The 25256-nt window shown below is 52.7% G+C and overlaps 1 protein-coding gene across 1 annotated transcript in view; it reads left to right on the top strand.

Annotated features, from left to right (window-relative positions):
- Positions 1 to 543: 543 nt before the first annotated feature.
- LOC131211795 (aryl hydrocarbon receptor nuclear translocator homolog) overlaps positions 544 to 25256 on the top strand; it is a 151855-nt gene continuing 127142 nt past the window's right edge. The window contains exon 1 of the mRNA XM_058205415.1: positions 544 to 594. The gene's annotated coding sequence lies outside the window, so the exon portion shown is untranslated. The remainder of the gene's footprint in view (positions 595 to 25256) is intronic.

The raw sequence follows: 25256 nt of genomic DNA, 5'->3' as shown, positions 1-25256 counted from the left end.
GAAATCGGACGGATTTTCGCGCCTGCCATTGCTCGCGCCCAGCCAAATTCAATTAGCCTTCACTTGCTGTCCGGCGGCGCAATCCGGAATCGCTCCGGTGGTGCCTAGGTCCGAAAGGGTCCGTGCCGACGACATCTCGGCCATGTGGGGCTACGGAATTTACGGCTTCGACATGGCGTACGCCGGCAGCAGTAAGTACACACCTCACCACGGCAGGTTGGCGTGATTCTTCCTGGGCACCCATTGAAAGGCTCCGCGAGCCCCCTAATGTGTGCCGCGGTGTCCGGCGCGTTTGATGTGACAGCCGCCCGGCGGCCCCGTGGTGTGTGAAAATGATTTCGATTTGTTTACGCTTCGCCGTGCACAGTCGCCACCGTGGACAGTTCAATATTGTGTAGCGCATAGTCAGTGTTAGGGCCGTGTGGCTCCCCTTTCTTTTCTTAACCGGCGCAACCGTCCGTTACGCGGCGGCGAAGTTGCGATTTTAATTTTCGTCTTACTTACTTTGGCCCTATTTCTTCTCTCTCTATTTCCAGTGGCTGACCCCAATCAAGTGGTCGCGCAACAGAAGCGTGGAGTCTCGGCGACTGTGGGGTAAGTCTGGGGCCCATCATTTCCCATCCCTTGTCTCACATTGCCAAGTTGCATAGGCTGGCACACCGATTAAAGAACACTCGCTGCCAGTCCAATCGATGGCTTTCCGCGCGAACGAAGCGTTTCCGGGCTCAAGTTTTTCCGCGTGGCAGTCGTCCCCGTCGGTTGGCATTCCTGTCGCCGTCCGTTGCGGCACATAAAATCAATAAAAATTTAAATAGATTTCAATAGAAGTACGCTATCGTCCCACCGGAATCAGCCCCGGGACGATGATGGTGGCAAATGATTACCCACTGTCAGGACGTTCTTCTTCGCGCTGGGTTGGGTCCGGATACGGTACACTGTTCGCAACCTGCCGCGCGATCGGCAGAAGAAGTTCCAAATGGCGAAGGTGATTTCCATTTTCTTACATTACTTTTCTCTCGCTCTCTCTCTCTCAACGTCATGCAAACGATTCCGCCCGGCAGGAGTCGTCGGGATGTGTTGGGTGTAAGTGCTGGACACCGTAGCAACTCTTGATCACTTGTGCCATTTACAGAGAGAGAGTGTCTTTACCGTCCCATTTTGTTTAGAATTAAGTCCCTTTGGGGTCCGCAAATAAAGCTCGTCGCGGTCTCTCAATTATCGAAGTAATCTTCGGCTAATCAACTCCCAATTGCCAGCCGGGTAACGAGACCATGCGCCTCCATAATCGAATATTGGATTGAAAAATAAAACCCGGTGCACTGCCCGGTGGTTCGGTCGGTGTCCACTGCGCGTCCTCCGATCACGGCACGTAGTTTGGTGGTTTTTCATTTTCCAACACCCAATCGGTAGCAGTTTAAACCGGTCGCTCCGGATTCCAATGTGATTGGAGCCCCACATGGCGATATAGCATTATTGAGTCGCGCGTTGAGGGTGACCACCGAAGAAACCAATTTCCGCATCCTCCTCCAGTCGGCCGTTCTTCGGTTGTGGCGAAGAAAATTAAGCAAAAGGCCAAATAACACAGCCCAACTCGAGAGCAGTGGCACAGCACCTGCCAAAATAGTGCCAATAGCGTGGAGGCACTTCGGCCACTTGATGACCGTGGTGCAGATTTTCTTCCGAAGCTCGGAGGCAGTTGGTGTGACGAAGCTTAGACGATAACAAGAGTACGCCAGCACCCCAGGACGAAGTCCAATTGGAACTCTAGCCCACAACGAACACCAAACCCCGGCGTTCCATAAACCGGGGCCTGGTAGAGAACGATCGAGGCGGGCGTAAATGAAATGAAACGCCAGCAGTTACCAGCGCCAAGTACTCGATAGTAGAACTCGCATTCCAACACCAGCACCAGCTGAGGTCAAATCGAGACGCACCACCCCAACCGGGGGGGGCGGAAGTAGTGTTTTTGGATGGTTGTTGGAATGGCACAGCAAAAAAAAAAAACAGAACGGGAAAGAAATGCGAAGTCAGCACTCAGACGTCGACGAGTGCTTGCTGGAGCCCCGTAGGTGCCATCTTGATCTCCGTCCTGTGTCATCCCCCCAATCGTGGCGGAGTTGTGTACCCCGCTGCACACCCCGCGCACGGGGTGATAATGCCGTAGTTTACGCTTCGCCCGCTCAACGACCGGAGCCGGCAACGGGTGTACCGAACAGCTTGACCGCCCCACGGCGCGGCCACTATTCCGTTCGCTCTCTCTCTCTCTCGCGCTCCCGTTTGAGCTATTACTACCGCGCAACCCGCTGGCAACCCCACTACCATACGGCCCGGCCCGGCTGGCCATTACCGTTCGGTGTGCCGTTGTTTTTATTTCGAAGGTAATAACGATTCTTTGTCTTTATGTGCGCCTCCATCGGACTCGAGTTCGCTCTCTCTCTCTCTCTCGCTCTGTTTCCTTGCCATAATAATGGTGTTGTGGGGGGCATGATGGGGCACCCGGGGGGACGAATGGTTTGAGCGAAGGCACCGAGGCTCTGCTGGTGTCCCTGATGACGAGAATGGTGATGGTAAGTGGCCTTTCGGGGTGTTGGCTGAGGTCGGGCTGTTCCGAAAACCGAGTTCCTAGTTTCAAGTACACTACTCTGGAAACCTTTCGATAACTCGTGGAACTCCGAATTCTAGTGACGTTTGTTGACGTCTCTTAACTAATTATCCTTTTTTTTGTAGCCAACGCTTCGGATTGAAACACTCCTTTCGCTCCTCTGAGGTGGTATGCTGCTGCGACGCCGGCCAACGTCGTTGTCCTTTTGCAGGTCTCCGTGTTTTTTTTTACTTTCTCTCCCTTTCTCTGTCTCTCTCTTTGTCTATCGGGCCGTCTCTTTCCGGGCGAGCCGGGAATGTTTGAAACGGCTTCGGTGATGGTGCACAGCACACAAACACATACGCAGGGCATGGTAAGGGCATCGGTCGCCCTTACATCGCCCGAGGCCCCGTTCTGCGCATGTCCTTTGCTGTGGCGGTGAAGGATCGTCCTCGGCCGTGCTCTGCGCTCGCCGCAGCCGCCAGGACGCTCATTCTCACCTTGCGTTATCGCCTTTCACCTTTCACGCGCCGGCGGAACTCAGTGCGTCGCGAAAGAGTTGCAAAGTCCTTCGAAAGAGAGAGCGGGAGAGATAGCCACTAGGTGAGTGAGAGACCGAGAGAGACTTCTCTCTCTCTCACTCTCTCTCTCTCTCTCTCTCTTGCGGGAGAACTCAAACGTTGATTATTATTATTGGAATTGCAAACAAAAAATACATATTTTCCAACTCGTCACTATCGTCCCTTTCGATCGGCGTTCGAAACGCGGGGGAGCCCCACCGAACCCACCACAAGATACCGGCGTAAGGGACCCTTCACAAACACATACACACAGTTCTGTTCACTATCTTTACCATCTCGACTCACACAACGCGGCGGCGTGGCTTTCGATTCTTTCACTTGGGGAGGGAAAATATTTTGGCCTCTAACAATATGGCCCACCCGAGAGCATTCCTTTGTGCATCGAACCGAGGGTATCGCGGTGTGTGTGGGTGTGTGTTCCGAAAGGATGCACCTCGTCTGGTGGAGTGGTGTGGTGTGGGACAGGTTCGTGTTTTGGCATCCCCTCGAAAAGAAAGTGCTTTTGGTTGAAGGTGTTGGGCACTGGAGTCCTTTTGGAAAAGTGCTCCATTTTTTTTGCCGCACGTTAAAGCTTGACACTGTCCACCGGGTTTGATGCTACTTCCTGCCAATTGTGTGTATCTTCAGATCATTTCTTTTGTGGCACCAGCTACCAGGAAGAAAGTGCCGGGGTTTTGGGGCTTCTACTCTAATGGCTAGCTTTAAGTCCGGATGATGCGTTTTCCTTTTCTGTGCCGTGTCCTCTGATTGCCGCATTATGCAATGGCTTCAGCAACTGATCCACTAATCCAGTAATATCCTACCTACGGGATCCCATTGAAATGGGCGCCAAGTGGGGCGGATAGGAAAAATCAAAACCTGTCATAAGATTGCGCTAATGCGATAAGAAAGCCCACCGACCAAGGACGGCAAGGATGGCAAGGCTCCGGAGAAATTAGGTCGATAAAGGGGACGCGCACCACACACGCGGAGTTAAGGATGTTTCGCGTCGCGCGCCAGAGGGATGCGTTCCGGAGTACCGTATTTTTCCGTGTATAACGCGCACTTTTTTCCCAATTTTTTTAGCTCTAAAATCTGGGTGCGCGTTATACAAGGGTAGTAAACATTTTGTCTCCTCCAAGCATACAAATGTGCCCTTTTAGGTACATATTCTATAGTATTATTGAATAAATTATAAAATGAAACACTTGTTAGGAATATAATTATCCATACAATATCGTTTTTAAGTCATGGCAGGGAGTTAAAACAGAAGTTGTTGTGAAATCATTTAAAAAATGTGGCATCAGCATGGATCTGAAGATGTCGCAATTTATGAGGACTCTTCAGAGAGTGACAATGAGGAGTACATTGAACAGCAATTGGAGAATATCAATTTGTCAGACAGCAGTGAATCTGAGTTTGAAGATTATTCCGAAATATAAAATACTAGTATGTCTTTTGCAATGTATACGCATTTTATCTTTAGTCTACTTTAGAATATTTATAGAGTATTTAGAGTAATACATTATTATCATTTGATATTTGTTGGATATCACATATCTGAAAAATGTAAAGTAAACAATTTGTTTTCCAATTTTGTTCTCGTAAAATATGGGTGCGCGTTATACACGGGTGCGCGTTATACACGGAAAAATACGGTAATCCTTCGCAGCGGGATGCCAATTACCCAGCCGGGCCACGATGACGGCATCCCGGGGAGGAGGCTCGGGGCGATGTGGTGTGCCAAACGCGCCCTCCGGGTGGCCGTTATGTCAATCAGATGCGGCGTGTGTGCGTGGTGCTTCGATAACGGAGATACTTCACATTCATGCCACGCGAGCGGCATCGTAAAAGCTTTGCCGCTGCCCGGAGAAGATGAACTTGATTTGTGATGGAGTCGCAGCTCCGCTCGACAATACATACCGTTCAAAGATGCAGCATAAACTAACATTCGACGGATTTACGCCGAGGCGAGTGTGCCAGTAATCTAGGGCTGTAAGTCGATGGTAGACTTTCGTTTCTTGGAGTGTATGTTACTGAAGCTGACATTAAAGGATTGGTTAGAATACTTCAAATATACTTTCAAAAACGATTCTTTATTTTCTGGACTGTTGCCAATGGAATTTGGAATGTTGCTTGCACAACATGTGAGTGACTTCTTGTGGTCATTCTGTAGCTTTGATTTGTTGACGCATTTCGCTTGGAAATTCTCTTCGGCTGTGCTGTTTATTTAGACATGCGGTCGCCAACCTCTGCGGGATGCGTCAGTGCTGAGGCAACAGTCAGGATGCTGCAGTCTTCGTTGGCGTACAAGGCTGCGATAGGAACTCACAGTAACGATTTGAATATGATTTCCATCAAATAATGCAATTAATCAAGCATACTTCCCAGCGTGTCAAGCGACAAACAATTTGATCGCTCCTTTTCGACAAAATTACACAACGATGTCTGGCGCGTGCCACGCACTATTGGCTCTTGACATCCCTGCAAAAAAGGAAAACCGACTGGATGAGCGCATTCAGTCAGCAGCTGGTTGCGCAAACAAATCAATCACCGCGCCTGTCAGCCAGCCATTGATGCGCCTCCCGAGTTCTGGTTCTTTTGCCCTATTAATTTCCCAATATCATCGCGGCGAGCAGGAGTTATAAAAACCGTTCCACGCGTCGGAAAGTTACACCTGGTCCGGGGCCTGTAGCCACGGCAGCATATGGGCCACATATGTTGCTCTCTGGCCCGTTGCAAACCCCTCGACGTCGCCGTCTGGTCCTGCGTCGTCATGTTCCTCATGGCGCACCGGTGTCAATGGAGCCCGCGAACCCGCTTTTGCGTTGAGCATTTAGCCCCTAATCTTAACAAGCAATCTAGCGCCACGCCAGCACGCCACATACCCCCGCCGCCGTCGATCACCGTCGACCCGGGTGTCCCGGCGTGTGGAAGCTAATTGCTGGTGGACTCCAGGGCCGGCACCGGATCGAATGATCCCGGCGCAAGGGGTCCCGTGCCGTGTAATGAAGACCTAATCGAAAACTTCGACAGGTTCGAGATGGTAAACACATCTCTCGACACACGGTCGGTGCCAACCCGAGGCCCAGTGCCTGGGTCGATTAATCATATTTCCCCCCCACGATCCAGGAACTCATATGCGAACGAGAAATGGCTGGGCCACCGACGCGCCTTCGACAATCTGGTGGAACAAAACTCAGCTCATTTGAAAACATTAAACGGTGTAATCGATTGTTATTAATGAACCATAACCCCTCGGGCCCTCGGTTCGGATTCGGTTCAGTTTGGTCTATTTTCCGTTGTTGGGTTGAGTTTTTTTTATAATATCGCAGGGGGTGCTCTATTCTTCGTCGCCGGGCACCAGAGGGCCCGGCGGTCCCATACGCCGGCGGATGGGGAGGCAAACAGGACGGAAGCGGTCCCATATATCAACGGATGGGCTTCCTTTCGCCGGGCCCGGCCCGGCTTGTGGTGTGTGCCCCTCCTAGCGCCGGCAGGAGTCTGAGCCGGTTCTCGGGTCTAACGTATGGAGGCTAATTTTTTTCCCGTTTTCTTCCGTGGCCCGCGTTCCCGTTTGGCCATGATTGATAGAGTTCTGGATGGGGCCCCGTTCGGTTTCGTATCCATCATTTCTTTATTTCTTTTTTCGTGCCACACACCCGACCGTTTTCGGGGGCGACCCACCGCATTTCCTGGCGCGGTCGTCTTCGTCGCCGGCGTCGTCGTCGTCCTTTGCGGAGCGTCGGTCGGAGCGAACGACGGCGCGTTCTTGGGCGCGTTCTACCACCGGGAACGTGGCGTGTCAGGTGGTGGTGGGTGAGTGGCGTACGATTTATGCGTACACCACCCGACCCCGCCCGAACCGAACCCGGCCTGTGTTTAAAATCTTTTCCCTTTCGAACGGCGCTTACCCTGCGGCAGTTCTCACTTCGGCCGAGGCTGTTCAATTCGAACCCGGGGAATTGCGTATGGTGTCAAAATGGGTGAAAATAGCTGCATAATTAAGTTGCGTATAAATTGCGTATGCCGCGTCGTCGACGGGCCCCGTTTTGCGGTGCGTAAGTCCGGCTCAAGACGTTTTCTGGTTCTGCAGTTCGCAGTGGTCGACCCTGTGTGATTGAGCTTAATGATTGAGCACCAAAAAACAGGCGGTGGCCACCGGATCTTCGGGTTCCACGCTTCCCTCGGATATGCTTATCCACGGATTTTCTATCAATCCGGGTTCGGGAGGGAGGCCGGGCTGGTGCCGGGTGCCGGATCGAACAACCGAAAGGTGTAGTTGATAGGTTTGAGTGATTGATAATTTCTTACGCTCCCCATTTTCGACGGCACGGTCGGTTTAATCCGAAAAGAGAAAAGGAGCAGGCAGAGCGCCCGGCTCTCTGGTCTGGCCGGCTGCGGAAGTCAATCATCCGGGGCCAGCCGGGCCGCCCCGATTTTGACGAATAACTGGTCAATAAATTATTTCCGCAACATATGGCCGAACGAGGGCCGAACGATAGCCAGAGCCGCCCGCTCATGATTGATCCCTACACTCCGGTGCCGGACAGGTCCTGTTCATTAAATTATAGTCTCTATAGATTACTAGCCGATCGGTTTCACATACGGTGACCCACGTTAAATGTGCCTTTTATAGTGTGGCATTGTTTTCTCGATTCGGATGTCCATTTGCTTAGTGCAAAATACTTTAAACTAGATAATATTTTCATGAATTGGCATTTAAGGACAGGCTAAGGATTTTATTTGAGAGCTTTTTACATGACAATTTTGATTGTGGCAGGCCATTCGGTCCGGTATATGTGTACGAATTTCGTTTCCGTTACATTTAGTGACCTATTTAAACAACCGATGAAGGGAATCCGTTGTGATACATCTTGTGACTGCATTTAACATTCTCTTTCGATATTCTATTTACACTCATGGACTATTTTGCAGTTATAGACACCATCAAGGGAAAGATAATGAAAACGGATGCAGAAGAAGAGATGAAAGAAGGGATGGCTAACCAAGCAGGAACCGAAATTGGGTTATGTGGAAAATCGGGCGGAAAAATTAGATAAAGAATGTCACTGATAAGCCCTGCGAATGCCTTAAGAATTGCACGAACATGAGGAATAATTTGCCCATTCACTTACTTGAGGATGAGTTACAAAAACAATTCTCGTTTGTAATATAGAACAAATGTTGTTTCGTGTGCAAACTCCATAAGCAACATTCTCAAAATTCGGCCAGTCGGAAAATGAATCCGGGCTCTACATTCTATTCCACATTCCACGGCATATGTAGCACAAGATACTATGCTTAGGATAGTATGGGTCTTCGTATAAAAAATCCTCAATTTGGAGAATGTTTAGGTTCCAATTGAATACAATTTTTCACTGAAAACCCGAACAATCCGAAAATAAGGAAAGTCTGTTATAAAAACATTTTTCCTCGAACAAGTTGCGTAACATGATCAACCTCGGATCCCTGTTGCACACACAAACGGCACCAGCGACGCAAACCTATGCGGGTCGACATTGTCGTCGGATATTGAATATCCTTGCCAGCAGCAGCAAGCAGCATCAGTGGCCTACGCACGCAGCCGAATTAAGATTCGTTCCGTTGTTCACATCCGATTGCGTAACGCCGCCATCGCCACCAGCTTCCTGTCTCCTCCAGCTTTTCCACATTACAAAACCCAAATCTCCCGACGAAATCCGGATGACAATACGCAGCCTCTGTGCGTCCTCGTACACTGAGCTGCGAGCCTCGAAAGGATGTTCCTTCCGAGCTTGCTCACGCAGGATGCGCCAAAGTAAACAATCGAGCAATAATCACTTCCCATGCTACGGCGTGCGGCGAGAACGGAACCAACCCGCCGTTCACATGGCATTCGTAGAAGCCGCTAGGTTTCCCGGGGCACCCGGGAATATCCGCTTGGCGTTGTTTTCCGGTGATGGAATTTCGTTCCCGGAACGGACACCCCGGGATTGATCGGATTCAAAAATGGGCCTTCAGGCTGATGATTGTGTGCCGCACTTCCGGTGGTGGGAGTTTTTCTGGCAAAAGGCGCCAGGGGCGGCCTGCATATGCAAAGTTTTTGGGCATGCTGGGCGATGGTTTGCCATTTTTTTTTTTCGTCGTGGAGACACATATGAGAAGCCGGAAATTGAATTCGTATCAATAACAGTGGCAGCGTCGCTCGGGGAATTATCAAGTCCCACGGCGCATCATAGGATGACCGTGAGAAAAAAGGACTCCATACTGGGGGTCCTCTCGTGAAGGGCGGTGTTTCTTTTAAGCCGTAACTTAACGAACACAAACGTTTGTTGACAAACTATTTCGCCATCTTACGGCTCAGGCTCGCGTACTCGCTCGCCACGCCAGTTGATGGTGGCGCATCGCCAAAAAAAAAAACACGAGATGGTCCGAAAAATGTTTTACGATGTGCGTGTTGGAGTTTTTATTTCCACATTTTCATTCTACTTTATTTTACGACATTTCATTCGAAAGGACCACAGAACCATTTTCTGTTTGGTGGGTCCCTCTGTGAGTTGGGCTGTTTTTTCCATCGGGTGCTGCGTTTCTTGCGCGTAGGTCTTCAGTCCAGCCCCGGCCCCAGTTTGTTGTTGGGGAGCCAAAGAGCCAGTTAGTCGCCGGTTGGGGCGAGAAAGTACTTTGGCGCGGCGAAAGAACTAAACACGAAGCCTCACGTCGGTGAAAGTAAGTAATCCATCGTCCCGGTTTTCGGGGCTTGGAGCACGGGACGGAGAGTTCCAAAGGAAGACACTACAACAACATACCTTCGAGTCCGCCGCCCGCCACCCGGTGAAGCAGTAGACCAAATATTTACTCAACGCCCGCGAGCACTGGCAACGGCTGGCCGACGGTTGTTTTCCGTGCGGGCGGGAGGCCGGGTGGGACGGTGTGCGGAGTTTGCGACTTCGCTGCTGACTCCCTGGAGACAGGACCATCGAGGGCGAGGCCGGAGACTCCTGCGGTAGTCGCCGTGTAGGTGAATTTGATCAAAATGTTTCGCTTAAATATTTACGCAATAAACATTTCAGATGGATGTCCTTAGATAAAGGATGTGTTTTTTCGTTAGCTTCACTCGCTTCGTTTACTGCGCTTGACTCCGGCCACTTCCGGCTTCATTCCAGCCAACCGTACGCACCCCGCACTATCGTTTAATGGACACCCGGGGTTCCGCACTGTTTTTATGTCCGCGTGGCGCCTGGGAATGAAGAATTCATCTTTCTGTGACCCCCTGTGACACATGTGACTGCCAGGGGTACGGGGTTATCGATCGACAGGCGGACAGCTGCCCAATGAAAGTTGGGCGAAATCATTGCGCCATCCCATTGCGCCGACATCAAAGTTCAGCCTCGGCGCACTTTTAATAGAATTGTCAAATTTGCGATTGCATTTCGGGTCCATCGGATCCACCGCCCGGGTGTCCGTGAAGGGGGTCCGTGCGCGAGTTTGTTACAAAAGTCAATTATTTTCCCGTTTCCAGTTTCCCGGACAGAAAAGAGGCAACTCTCGCTCGCGCTGGCTGTATCGTAATCATGGGTTTGGGGACAGATGGCCTCAGATGGGTGGGACGAAGATATGAAGCTGTGTGCGACGGGTGGACCAAACTTTGCCAAACAAACTTGATCCAAAGCCCCTCGGGAGCCGCTGCTGTTCGCTAACTCTGACTGACGGAGTTCGCTTGGTTCGCTGTCACTCCGCTGGGACGCGCTCTACTCCTTGCGGCAGGCTCGACGGTGGCAGCCCTTACATGACCCTGTCCCTGTCCCTGGCCGTTTCCGTAACAGGTGTAACGCGCGGTACGGGCCACAAATGGAACCGGCGTGGAATTTAAATTCCGAACAAATAATGCATTATGCTCTCGCTCTCTCCCTTATTCGGAAGGATCACTCGGCGGTTGGCACGGCGGGTTGCTGCTGCTATCGGAACGGTCGGAAGTAGGATCGGCCACGGGCGGCACGCTTTCTGATTGAAAATCCGCCGCGCGGCGTTTTATGCCTTTTTTCCCCGGAACCAGAATCTATTTTCCACTTGTCACACAGATCGCAGCCAGAACCGGGCGCGGCCTGCATGTAATGGGGGACGGGACGGGGGACGCAGTGTGCGTGAAAAGTGAGATTGAATTCTCCGAACGGAGCACCGGTCCTCGGGCGCCTTATAAAGACGTTTGTTGTCTCCGTCGCCGTTTGTTTGCGCGAATGTTTTAGTTTGATTGAAACTCCTTTAAGAAAAAAGACGAAACGGGACGCTCAACCGGAAATGGTTTTTTTTCCGAGTTTATTTACGGATTTCTGAGGTTTTATGAACATTTCTCACGGGGGCTTTTGCGAGGATCCATTCAGTGTTTACGTTTGTTACATTTGTTTTGCTATTTTTTTTGTGGCAAATCCATCCTTCAAGCTTCGGTTCAACTGGACCGCGTGGACCAGGCGAGTTTTGATTTGTGTTGTTAATACATACATTCGAACCGGATCTAAATGGATCGGTTGGCGAATCCGCGTCATTCGTTCCACAAATGGCACCAACCATGCGATCCGCTCGTGTCGGCGATTGATCGGTATAAGGTTGCATTTTCTTTCACATATTTCAGCGCGGCATCGGCCGAGGCGAGTTCCGCTTTTTTTCCGGTTCAGCTCACACACCGGAACACCGGCTGGGGCGCGTCAGACAAATGTTCCGAGTATTATTTCCATTGCGTAAAATCACCATTTGGCGAGGCGTCTGTGAAGCTACAAATAAATGTGCCCCCATTTCCCATCGAACGTCGACGGCCGGTGGCGTCGTATCATCCTGCCAACGAGGCGACAGGACACTGATGGACCTTCCCGGGCCATCGAGCGTCACTTTCGTGCCGTCGTCGTTACTTTCTCTCTCCGTTCCCGGCTTACGCCAGTGGCGCACTTTTCGGCGTCGCGGTTCGGATTACTACGCGGCGCACCACACCGTGTACCGATAGAACTGTTTCATATTTTAGTATCATTCACTGCACACGGCACCACGGTGCTGGAGTCGACGTCTGGCGAGCAGGCGGGTCGCTGACGAAAAGCCCATCCAACAATGTTTCGGTGGTGGCCCCCCGGAATCAGGGTTTTTATGTGACTCTGAGGCGCCCGCCCGGGAGTTCAAGGTAACACCGTCGCCACCGCAGTCGACAGAGAAAGAAGGTCCTGGCGGCCCCGGGCTGGATCTAAAAGTCATAGAATAATAAATTAGCGAAACTGATGATGCACGACGATGGATAGTTCTTCTTTTCGGGGTTACGGTCCCTTCGCCCGAACATTTCCCTACGCCCTGCGCCAGGAATCCGTACCGATTTTTACGACGCCACCCGGCGACCGGAGCTCCGGGAGCTCCACTTTCGCGAACCGAGCGCGGGGAAGAAATCGATTACGTGTTCGCTTTATGTCCGCGGGTAGCGCCACGAAGTTATGCGCTGCAGGCAGGTGTTGTCCCGGCCCACCGACCCCCGGGTGAGGAATGTTTGGCTGGCCGCGCCTGGCTGCCTCGTAAAAAGCTTGCGCCTTTAATGGGCCGCATGATAAGTGGCAGTGGAGTAGAAATGCTAGTTCCCGGTCCCGGAGTATTCGCGGGACCCGCAGGATAGTCATTCAATCTGATGTGCACCGCGCGGGGTCCGTTAGATTTGTCTCCTGCTCCTTGACGGAAGCTAACCATCCTTTAAACGCTCGGTGAGTCTCCGAGTTCGGGAACGCAATCAATCAATCGGATCCGATAACTCAACGATGCATATGCGTGTGTGTGCCTTGGGGTCCATAAAGCCGAATGAGCACCGTTTTATGGTCTGTCGCGAATCCTTCCGCTCTACGGTTGAGTGTTTTAGATTAATCGCCCCTTCTTTTTTGCTTTCTTTTGCAGGTGAGTAAGAAGAACCTTTTGCCACTGTCACCGCTTTGAGTAGATCCTGGAATCAGGGACCGGTAAGACGGGTTTAACGGGATTTTTTTCCAAACAAATTACCATACTTCATTCTGTAAACCTCGATTTTAGGATAAACCTCTCTGACGTAGCTTGGAAGTGCTTGGAACACTCTATTTCGAGTGGCCGATGAAGCGAGGCTTTCGGGGTAACTTCGGAGGCCCCGGGCGGCCGGCCGGCTAGCGGCTGTCCGGCTGCCTCGTGTCGTTGGCATTTCCTTCCTCGAAGCGCAAACACTCCACACCGCAAACCACATCACCGTTGGTCATGTGTGTGACGTTTTTGTTCCATTTTCGGCCACTCTGTCCTGCCGAAAGTCCTTTGGGAATCATTAAAACATCAAACCCGCAACGCTCGTGGCTCGTGGCCTGCCGCTGCTGCCTGTGGACCGTGTCCACTCTCTGACCCGGGGGCCGATTACGTCCTGGCGGAGTTGGTTGCTTGCGTGGATCGTGGTCGCTGGCATTTTTATTCGGCCCTGTGCTCACCCTGTTCTCTGCGTTCTGACCCGATTTCCTCGTCGGAAAGCGTTTCCCCGGCACAACTTCCACGGCCAATTGGCCACTCGAGGCATCGGCCCATCCCTCTGCCCGACGAGCGCCTTTGTGCCGGAAACCACTTTCCCGACCAGTTCCGACCGGGAGCTGGGCATCCGGAAATGGAGAGAATCGCTCCTCGGATCGGGAGATGCTGCGACAGGACTAAATGGGCCCGGGAAACTGAAAACCAACCGGCCGACCGACCGGATAAGGAACACGCTCAAGTGCTTCCATTTATCCGGGGCGCTGCTATGCTACTGCGGCAAAGGGCCGGCCAACACCTATCGCAACAACAGCAACACCGAACGGTTGGGCCCTGAGCTGCAGCCTGGCTCGTAGTGATTGGCGCAAAGTATCCAATATCCCCCCGGCCCGGGGTCAGCTGTTGGTAGCGTGAATGTGATTCTTCAATTTGCCGGAAAATCCCTTCGAGTGAGTGGATAACTTTGAAACGCGCCCTAATGGAGTCCTGCCCATTTTGGTTGCAGCCATAGTTCGTTTTTCGATTTCATTCATGGCACATTTGCGGTGACCCTCTGTCGTCGGGTGTCTTCGGTGAGTGCAACGAACGCCCAGCGCAGGAAGAGTGTGTGCCGCAAGTGTGCCGTCAGAGTTACGTTTCATTACCTTCGCTTCCGGGTTTTGCGTAAGTGACTGCAGCAGCCCGGAGTCAATTGCCGACGCACATCATAACACTCGTCTGGTGACAAAACACATCCAAAAAGGACCTTTTTTTCGCCGGACACCGTCTTCGCCTAAAGTGTGTCTTTAAGCTGGCTAAAAGACATCGACTGGCTTTTTCCTGCTGTCCGCCTTCAAGCTTGGAACTCGGAGCCCCGAAGCAGGCGGCATAAACATTCTTGAACTTGTAAGAACGAGTCAAGGAACAATAACGGCAACAGCAGGCAAAACCGGCGAAGAAGGACGAAACTAAACTAGGTTATGTTTGGAGCAAGGAGCAACCCCCGACCAGACCCTGGAGCCGCCCCCGTGCTGTTGTGGAGAAGTTGGAACTTTTCTCTGCAATTCTTCGTGCCGGCGTCCGCATCCCCGCCAGGAGCCCGGAGAAAGGACTCCCTTCGAAGGACTTTCGAACGACGACGACGCTGTTTTGCGCCGAGCCGGACTGGGCGACCCGGGCCTGGGCAAATGAAAAAACAATTTTCTTCCATTAGAGAAAATAGATGAAATTTGCACACATTAAATGAAACACCGAGTCCCCGAGCGCCGTCATGCGTGTGGGTGTGTGAGAGAGACAGAGAGAAAAAGAGAAAGAGAGAGAACGAGTGAGGAAAATTGAAGAAATGTTCTTGGCATTTTCCGGGCTTGGCCGGATGGAAGTTGCCCTGCCGGGAAGTTGGGTGGAGAACTTTGACTTATTAGTTTTGGTCCTTGGTCGCTTCCGGGCCGGCCCGTGTCCTGGTCGACGGTGGCCGATCTCTCGACGGAGCCTCGCAGCCGTTCGGATCGAATTCGTTTGACGCGCGCGATGGGAAGTGAAAGCGAAGTTTGTTGTCCGTGTAGCAAAGTTTACGCACCACGACCACCACCACCAGGACCGTGGTGCTCCAGTTAGCCCGGAAGCCATTTTGGGGGATGATGGAACTGAGGTGGACCAGAAGGGGGGACGGGCGGCGCATCACAGGAATGCCATAATATTTAGCGTGGCATTCGAATCGACTCTCGAGCCACGGGACGGAACCCGAGGAATTTCGTCCCCCAGGATATCGACGAACCCGGGGGGGTTCCCGGGTTAAGGCGACCACGAAACGAGATGCAAATAATTTCATTAAAATGCTGAATTAATGTGGCGTAGCGGGTGGACAGTATTTGGCACGATGTTTGACGAATTTGGGGAAAGGTATGCCACAGAATCGTTCCACTGCCAATTATCAACACTCCTCCGTCCACCGCTATGCTCCCGAATTTATGTACCGTACGGTGGCGCCCGGAATGATGTTTGGTATGTGACCGTTTGGGGGGCGCCTCCAGTCCGTCGGTGGAAACGCTAAAAGGGCACCGCGGCGAGGTGAGCTGCGTTTCCTGTGTTTGAGCTAATCTCGAGTGGTCTTCAAACCCCTTTCGGTCACCTGCCTCGCCAGCCCCAGAATGACCCACAGTGGTGCAACATGAGCTGGGGGTGTTTGATGCACGAGAAGAGTAAAACTTTTGTATGGAAGTGAGCCGACGGAGTGAGACGACGGAGAAAAACGCTTTCTTCTCACGAGGCGTCACTCACCACCGTAGGTCCTTTTACAACGCTGTGATAGCTCTCTCTCACCAGCGCGCGGAGGCTCTCCCGGAGAGCGCTAGCGAATGAGCACTACACGCTCGCTCTCTTTCCCTCAAACGCCTGCTGAGGAGCTGCGCTCATGCGGTGGAGCACGCGCCATCTCACTCGCTCACGAGGCATTCTTGCATCGCTGTTATTTTGCTCAGTGCGCTCTCCGGCTTTTCGTGGAGGGGAAATCGTACCTCGGATCGGCTCACTTGGTCAGGTTTCAGGGCAGGTTCGAAGCGCTAAAGTAAGGTTCCAGAATCGGTCGGATTCATAGAAACAGCTAGCCAGAAATTTTTTTTACAAATTTTCCAACTTTTGCCGGGTTCGGACGCGTGCGGAGTGTGCGGACTCCTTGGACGTTTCGTCGTGTTCGTGTTGTGTGCGGTGCGTGAACGGGGTTTTCCCCTGTCCCTCCTCGGCCGTGAGAGCGGCCTGCTGGCCAGCCGGGTTCGGTTCCACAGTGTAATTGCAAATGGTACGGTGAAAACTCCATTTTCCGCGTGAAGTTTCGGGGTGCCCAGCCTCAGAGCGGCCAACGAAAAGTGTCAGCTGAGGGGCGACTAGTGTAGTGGCCCCAACACCGAACCTTCGAAAGGTCGAAATCTTTTGGGGTTTATTCGATCGAAAAGATGGGTGGTGAATGTGAGCTACGCGCCTAGCTGTCAATGGTGACTTTGTTGTGGATTAACACCTTCGAACCGAAGCAGCTGGGCATTGGAAGGCGCTGGAACGATCCCCATGCCAACAGTGGGATTTTCACTGAGGTTTTCACTGTCACCGAGTCAAGCAAGCCGAGTACGGAAAATCGTCCCGTTTGTTGGTGGAATCGAGATCAAAACAGTGTCCAAAAGCGGTCCAGTTTGTGTAACGTATGATGCGTTTGCGTGTAGTGATTGACAGTTTCGTGTAAGCAATAGACAAGAGCGGGAAAGCGATCGAGGCAGAGTGAGAAACGATAGCTGGAGATTGTGGTGAACTTGTGGCTCCTTGTGGAGCACCTCGAGGATAGCGAATGGAAACTCGGAAAATTACCACCAGCGCGGATTGAAAAATAGGGCCGACGCGGCTAGGCAGGGGCCAAAGTGCACTCAGTCCTCCGCCCCACCGGAGACGAACGGGGACCGCCAAAGTCAAACGCCACGAGCCTCGCCACGCCACGCGATTGTGTGAGTTTTCGGGTGGCCAGCGGAAAAGTCCACCCAAAAAGGGCGAAAGGAAACAGAGAACCGACCGACACACACCAGCAGAGGTCCTTCACACAGAGAGAAGCGCGCCGAGCGGACCAGGAATGTCTGTGTTTGTGTGCCTTGTATGTGTGCGCGCGAGTGTGGCGCGGAAAATGGAAAATTCCTCCCATTTTCCGCGGCCAACCCCCGCGGTTCATTACCACCACCGCCGTTTTTCTGGTTCCTTTTTTATTTTGTTGTGGCTCAAACCGAGAACGGGCGAAAGAGAGAAGAAAACCACCACCCAACAGAGAGAGGGCCCCCCAAAAAAAAAGTGTGTGGAAAATAATCGTGGAAAATCGTTCCGGCCCGTGTATGTGTGTGTTTGTGTGACAGCCCGCCATTTGGGGGAGGGTTGCTCATCCTTGCGGCCGGTTCGAGCGCCCCGCGTGTATGTGTGCTTTCGATGGTGCTTGTGGTTCCGCGTTGTGTATTTGTTTTTGGTGGTGGAAAGGACGAGTGCCAGGGGGACCGGTAACAAAACACACACCACCCGGCTCTCTCTGCCTGTTGGTGGGTGGAAAAGTCGGTGAAAAATCGGATGATCGGAAATTTACCCACCGCGCTGCCATCAATGCCGTTTTCCGATTCCGATTGCGGAAATGATTGTTGTTGTGCTCCTGAAACTGAGTCAAACGTCAAGCGTCTTGTGTTAGTGGACCCCCTCCCATCCCCCCTGGTCACAGAAATCACAGGAAAATCGACCCGGGTCGGGAAAGCCACAAAGAGGCCAAACTCATTTTCACGACAAACTTTACGTTTTTATTGCCGCGCTGCGCTGTCGTTGCTGTTGTTGCTCTCTTTCCCACGGCGGACCCTAAGGATCGGGCGCTGTTTGGCTGCCCGAGGATAGTTTATTTTTCCGCCCGATCTCCTGGTCCGCCGCCGGCCCGTCGGAAGAACTGCAGCGACACCAGAAACTGCAGCATTTTCCCAACCGCACCGTACCCGCCTGTTTCTTATTTGTTCAGTTGGCTCGCCACCGTCGTCCTGTGGGCCTCGGTGTGCCGCTGTGTTTGTGTGTGGCGTGTCCCGGGAACTTCCGGATGACGATGATGGCTGGCTGGCTGGCTAAAGGTGTGGAGCATTTTGGACTTTTCCGAAACTGCACCCAATCCCTGCAACCGTGCGGGGTGCCACCGGCGGTTTGGGGAATTTAAATTAAAAAGGAAATAAATTTCACCGAAGGATGCTCCCAGGTTTCCGCGGGGGCTCCACCGGGCGACTCCTTTTGCTTTCCTCTGCTCACCTGGGTTGGCTTTCCCAGTCCGCCGAGGACGATGCCAGGCACGGAGTATCGTCATTCACGGGTCTAAGTTCATTAGTTGGCGGAAACCCCGGGGGCGGGAAAGTAGATAGTGGGCCCAGAGGGCGGCCACCCCTTTTTACGTTTGACGTCATGTCAAGCCGCACGGGGGCAGATGAGTCGGGCGGGGGGTGCTGTGCCGCAGTAAACCGCCGTGACTCAGGCCACAGAAACGAAATTTAAAACCTTTTTATCGCAATGCGCGCTGGGGGGACAACGCTTCTCAACAACAATCGTAATAAAAACAGTGACCTTCAGGTTGAGCCTGGCCCCGGTGGTGAGCTGTACGTGGCGTGCTGTCCAAGAAAGAAAGAAGTTCCCCGCCACGAATGAAAACAAACAACTTTTGGGGTGTTCGGTGACTCTCGTCTGTGTCTTGAATTAGTCCAAGCGGAGCTCATCGATCGTCCTCGGTGGGCTAGCCCAGGGAATGCCCAACACGTGGCCCCTAATGATGGCAGCTGTGAAAGGTTCGCGATGAAGGCTTCCTCTCCGAAGACTGTCTCGTAATTGACATTGGAACGTGTCTCTCTCTCTGGCTTTGGACTCCACCGTGAAGAACTGGCGACGAAACCGCGATTCTGGAAGATCCAGCCCTCGAAAGCCCCGAACGGGGTGGTACTGCGGGTGAAAGTGAAGTAAAGAGTGCAGTTGGCAATGCTTGTCCGAAATCCAGGGAGAAACAACGGAACGGAGCAGAGCGCAACCCCGCGCGGCATGACGCAACAAAGAAGTGCGCTTGTTGTCGGGAGTTGATGGCCTCGCCCAAAGCGCGCCGCGGATCTGGCTGGTGGGTGGGTGGTGGGTGCTGAGCATTAGAAGGTGCTGCCCGTTGGGTGCAGTTAAAGGGTGCACCGCAGTGGCTGTAGCGAAGAGAAAAAGAAACGGACAAAAGGGAGGCTAGTTGGCGGACAAAAACCTAGTGAACCTTCGCGCGTTCTGTCCCGGGAAGCCCGGGAAAATGCCGCCAAAGCGCCACTCGGTGGTGGTGCGCAAAGTTTGCAACCCCCCTCCGCGAACCTGCCACGGACCTCCCGCCGCCGTCGGCCGTTGTTTGATGTTTTGCTTTTCCGAGGGCATCAGCGGCGACGTTTTGCGTACGTTTTGTGTCTGCACCGCCAACGTGGCTTTTTGTTGTGTGTGGTGTGTGCCGATGTGTATGTGTGTGTCCGTGTGGGGGTCTCCTGCTTTTCCCCTGGCCCAACGCCGTTTTGCTGTTGTTTCACTTTTGTCACCGCTGGCCATCGTCGTCCAACCTTCGCGCGCCGCGAGGAAAGTGATGAGCCAGGCGCGCTGTGCTTTGCAGTCCCAGGGTCTCCGGGTATCCTGGGGGCTAGCCTGGGGCTACCACACGGCCCACAAAAGGGAGCCGCGTCCCATCGACAAAGAGAGCGGCCAATTTAAGTGAGGGTCCATTTTCCTTCGGAAAAGTTTCAATTCTTCGACGGGACCCATACCACCCCAAAATTTTCCGTTGGTTCTGTAAAGGACACGCTTTTTCCGCTCGGCTCGGCTTCGAATTCCGGTACCGGTGTGGTGTGTGTATGTGTGCGGCCTCAACCTTGGACTTCCTGTGACAGGCGAACATGTCCGTGGCGTTGTATGTGTTCTGGGCTCACCTGAACTCACCTGAACCGTGACAGCTGTCTCTCTCTCGCTCGCCCTTTTGTTGTGTCTTAAACACACACATACCCGAGGGCGGATAGGCGAGTGTCCTTCCGGTGTCCGGGACCATCAAAGTGACAGGCAACTAAGCAGAAGGGGGCCCAAAAATGGAAGGCAACCGACTTTGCTGTAATCCGAAGGATTCGGTCCAGGAGTACGGTCCCGGATCTTTCCACCGTTCCGATGTGTCCATCACCGGCGTCTGGCTGGATTTGGGTTTTTTCTTCCAACATAAAGCCGTGGGGTCGTGGCAGCGGCACCCTCCGGCCATATGCCGGGGCGCTCGGGACCCCCTTGACATAGACATCAGCCACACAGAAAGAGAGAGGGAGAGAGGGAGAGAGTGGTCAGGGTTCGTTGGTTTTTCAAACAGCGCGCGCCGATGTCGAGCCTTAATTAGCCTTGGGCGCGCCGGTCAGTCAGTCAGCCGGGCCGGGCCGGGCATCACATCCTGGCGCTAATCGGTGCGCGGTGGCGAGGGGTTGGTGGGGGCACTCGAAGAACCGAAGAATCGATGATCGAACTGACGCGTCTCGGGGGCCGCTGTGTGGTCCCCAGGTGCTGCTCTCATAGCTTAGAACTGGGCCACCAGCTAATTAACTATCACTTTCTGTGTGGTGCACGGGTGAAACTGACACTTGGAAAAAAGGAAGAAAGGAAAAAAACAACAACAAACCAGTCCAGGAGGGGCAGTCAGACAATGTTGCCCTCTGTTGCTGACACCCGGAGGGACCCTTTTTCGGGCGTCCTGACAAACGGAGCTGATCCGCTCGAGCTTTACGAGCGACACCTCCTGCCCTGGGTGGTCCTCTGCTCCTTGACGCCCTCCGGCGCCGCGCCGTAGGTCAATAGTCGGACGCGGCGAAGTTATTAAAACACATAGCCATCGATAGGGGGCTGTGGCCGGCAGGATCCGCTTGGACTGTTCGTTGAGTGTGTTGTATCAGTTTTTCGAAATCAATTCTTTGTTTCCGGCCCGGGGCCGGTGGGTGGACCGGCCACCGGCCACACACACCGAGCAGGACCCCCTTCGCTGAGTCCTTCGCGGCGTCGGCGGCCACGGCGTGTGTCCTTGCCGGGCGGATGTCCAGATGGGAAGAAGGATAAAGTTTAATTGGTTTCGAGGTCCATTATGTTGTTGAAGGAAACCACCGCCGCCACCCCCAGCACCACCTTCGGCTTTCAGCTCTCTCACTCGCTCCCCTGGGTCCGATGAGCGCCGGGTCTCTAAGCCGCGTTGTCTTATTTTTTTTTTGTGGGGAGGAGGGTTTTTGTTGTTTTTTTTTTATTTCACTCCCGCCCCAGTGCGAGTTCGGGAAGCCAATTAAAACAATTTCAGTGCCCGGACTGTTTCGGGGCCACAGTCGCCAGGAAAATTGAGGCCAATTTGAATTGTGTTATTAGAGAAACGTTTAACGTGTCGCGGCGGTGGCGGCGGCGGCGTGTCCACCGGCCTCGTCCGGTTGATTGATATTTTGATGTACCGGATGATAACACCCCTGGCCACCCAGCAGCCAGCCAGCCACCCCATTGCAACGATCCAAAGAGAGGGGGAAAAATGGCCGCCAACACCCAAAATGGCCGCCAGTAGTTGAGATCCGATCAGATCCCTGGTTTGGGGACGTCACTCTTGTTGGGCGGCTCGTGTCTTCAGAGTGATCGCCTGGTGGGTGGTTAGTGGTGGGCAGCAGGACACGTGTTCAACATTACTCGAAACATTTTGTGACCCACACACGCCGCGATGTACTCGCAATTTATTATTAATTTGGTAATTATTTTAAATGAGCCTCTGTCGGCCCGGAAGGAGGTCCTCCTGGGTGGTGGGGTCCAGTTAATTGTTTAGATCCAGTCGCTAATGGAAGGTGATCGATTACACCCCAGACACTTCGAGAGAGAGAGAGAGAGAGACAGGGGGCCCCGTTCGAGCATCGCTAAACGATGCTCGTTTATTTTTACGGCTCGCGTTTATGAAGCCTCAACTTCATGCATGTATGTTTCACACTCTGGCCAGCAGGAAGAGGATGGCCCTCCGGGAGACTCACCCACCGACCGACCTCACCGTGTGTTTCCGCTCCCTCATCTGCGAGCAAGGGAGCCACCCGTAATGCTGCTCAGCCCCCCACAGCTCATTAAAGGCTTCTCTCGCATTGCATTTATTGCATTATTAACGAGTTGCTAATGCTCTCCTGCACCACGGTGCTAATCGTGGGCCGCCGCGCGCGCGCCCACTGATCATCATCATCATCAACCCGGGGGCTGCGTCCATTCGACTGTGACAAAGTCCAGCCGTTCGCGAAAGACAAAGAACAGAACCCGCTGCAACCGGACGCTCCGCTCCGAAGGGTCCATTTTATGCGCGCGGCGCAATGTTGTGACTGTTGTGCGCGAAGAATGTGGCTTACGGTGCCGCAGCCTTCACTTCTTCCTCTGCTTCTTCTTCCCCCTTCTCGGGTGTACCATAAGGTGCTCGGGTCCGGTTCGCTTCTGCTGCGCGTCCGTTCCCATTTCCGCCCTTATGAGCACGGCGCATAATTAGCCCCAGCCCATGGTGTGGAGAGTCACTGCTGCGCGGGATGCACTGCGTAACGGAGAAATGTGTTGTTCCTTGGAAATGCTGCACCCTTTGTTCCAACTCCGGAGCGTTGGGTGATTTATGTTTGACCAGCGATTAAGATATCGTCGTTGTCGTCGTCGTCACCATCCGCGCGACCTATTGTCATTCGTGAGCATTCACTGAATAATTTCATCCCCCGGACGGGGGGTGATCGGGCGAGGATCACCTAGCACCTGGCACCAGCTTCCGAGCGTTCGATGCTTATCTCGTCGTTCGTGAACGCCCGAGATGCATCAGGTTTTTCCTACGCTAATTCCGGATCCCGTAGAGTGTCCTTCCGAGAAGAAGCGGGCGCCCGACGGGAGGTCCACCAAAGAGGATGGGAATAGGTACGAAACAGAGTCTGTAGGAGAGAGCGAGAGGGGCCAAGAAATAGTCAAATCACGACCACCGGCGGCCATCTCGTGCTCGTGCATGACGGGAGGAAGTGTGAAAACAATTAAAAACATATCATCGTAAAAGTCAAACGGAGAAGGATGGGCGAGATACAGGTTGCCCTTCGGGTTCGGGTGCCCCCGATCTACCTGCGTCTTCTGGTCGCGGTGAAGGATATGCCAAGACCGGGTCCGGTCCGGTTGATGGATGGATTGTGGGGTCCGAGCGAGCGGAACGCGCACCGGAAGTTGCAGCATGGATGTGCCGCAGCATAAATTAAAGCAAAAGTGAGGTTGGACGTCCTCGGACCTCCGGAGAGGAGGTCCTCGGTAGTTTTGGCGGCTGGCAAGAAATGGCCACCTGGGGAATCTTTGCCAAAAATGGGCAGAGAAAGAGAGAAAGAGAAGCTGTTTGTCATCGGAGGAGACCAGAGATCGCGCGATCGCCCGCGCAATGGTGAAATAACAAATGGTTTAAATGTATTAACAACAGCCGCCGTCGAACGGAAAATCGAATGGCCTTCGACGCACATGTTCACGCACCCGGATCTGAAACGTCCCACTGACACTTCCGCCTGGCCAGCTGAATACATTCAGCGCCCTGCGCGCGCAATTGAGGCGTGAAGTGGCGAGGCTCGTCGACTGTCAACCTCGACTGCCGACTTCCTCGGCGACGCAAGGGCCGATCCTGTTGCAGGGATCCTGTTCGGTTTTTCGCCCGCGGTTGTGTTGCCTGAAGTTACAGACCGGCCAGTAGACCGGCATTCAAGGCCGTCCAGCGTGGAAGGTCCTTTTTCGGGGAGGATCGTAACGGTGCTCGATTGCCGCCGGAATTTCCCAGAGCTTTGCCAACGAGGGGTGCCAACCGTTCTGCACCTTTTTATGCTCACCTGATCACACTCGCAGGATGATCTTTTATTGTGGGAAAATCCCGCAACATATGCCGGTGGAGGTTGGTCTGTTGTGCACCACCTTCGGTTTGTGTTCGGTTTTCCATGGCCGACCAGTTTTATGACCGGACTGGGCGCAGAAGGTGGCAAAGTGACAAGTTCAGCCGAAAGAGCCGCCGCTAGCCGGTGGCTTAATGTGAGCGAAGCACAGAACTGTTTTTACCAGACCTCGCCCGGGAACGCTGCAAAAACTGCTGCCGACGGTGACGGGGCTGGGCTGTGCTTTGTTTTGCCCCGCGTTCTGGAGGTCAAGTGTTGCCAACATGTTTATCGTTGGTGCACCGTAACAACTTCGTGTCTCGGCCTGTCGGGTTGTTGGTGGAAAAATGGAATGAAAGAAAAACAATGGCAACACCTTGGGGTAGGCACCCAAGGCACACATCACCCTCAACGGGGGCCCAATAGGCAACAAGCAACGGGTGCAATGATACTGAGTTTCTAGCAGGTTGGTTAAGAATGACTACAATGTGCAGCTTGCCCAAAACTGAAATTGGTTCTAGTGCTTTGGGCTATAAGCAACGGCCCAACGATGTCCAAGCTAATCCACTGTTCGGGTTCGAACCGGTGTTGACTTACAGACCAACAATCTACGGGAGAACCACAGCTACTTCATGTTTCCTGTGAATATTGGGCCTTAAACAACCACATTTTTTTCGTCAATCTTTTATGAAGGCTATGGATGTTTAGTACTCGGTGTTTCATCAACTCCGCTATTTGTTAGTCGATTTTGAAAAGTGAACAAGATTTTTTCTGGCTATAGAACGCCGTTTATTGACGATTACAATTTCGATCACATAACCACCTTCATTAGATACACAAAAATCGACGCTTTTTCGGGCATATTTCATTGTTTTTGATACCATTTCGGGCTTAATAACAGCAATTTCTGCTGTGATGTTAGCTTTCTGTCTTCAATGGTTTTCGGTTGGCTGGCACAAACCTTACTCTTCAAATAGCCCCACTAAAAGAAGTCAATCAATGATTATTTTCAAGGCTTAGAGGGCTAAAATTTCAGCCCGCTGTTTTGCCGTAAATTATTCCATGAACGGCACATACTGACGTCTGATGGCTGATTTGTCAAAATCGACTGACAAATAGGGGAGTTATTTAACATAAATAATATGTGTCATGATGAAACAGCCTGTTTGTATCACACTTGTTTGTCAATTTCCCAAATCTTCACGATCGGGTGTCCGGTCCCAGGAT

This window comes from Anopheles bellator, chromosome 2 (assembly GCF_943735745.2).
Source record: "Anopheles bellator chromosome 2, idAnoBellAS_SP24_06.2, whole genome shotgun sequence".
Lineage (NCBI taxonomy): Eukaryota > Metazoa > Arthropoda > Insecta > Diptera > Culicidae > Anopheles > Anopheles bellator.
This window is presented reverse-complemented; position numbering and strand designations above follow the sequence as displayed.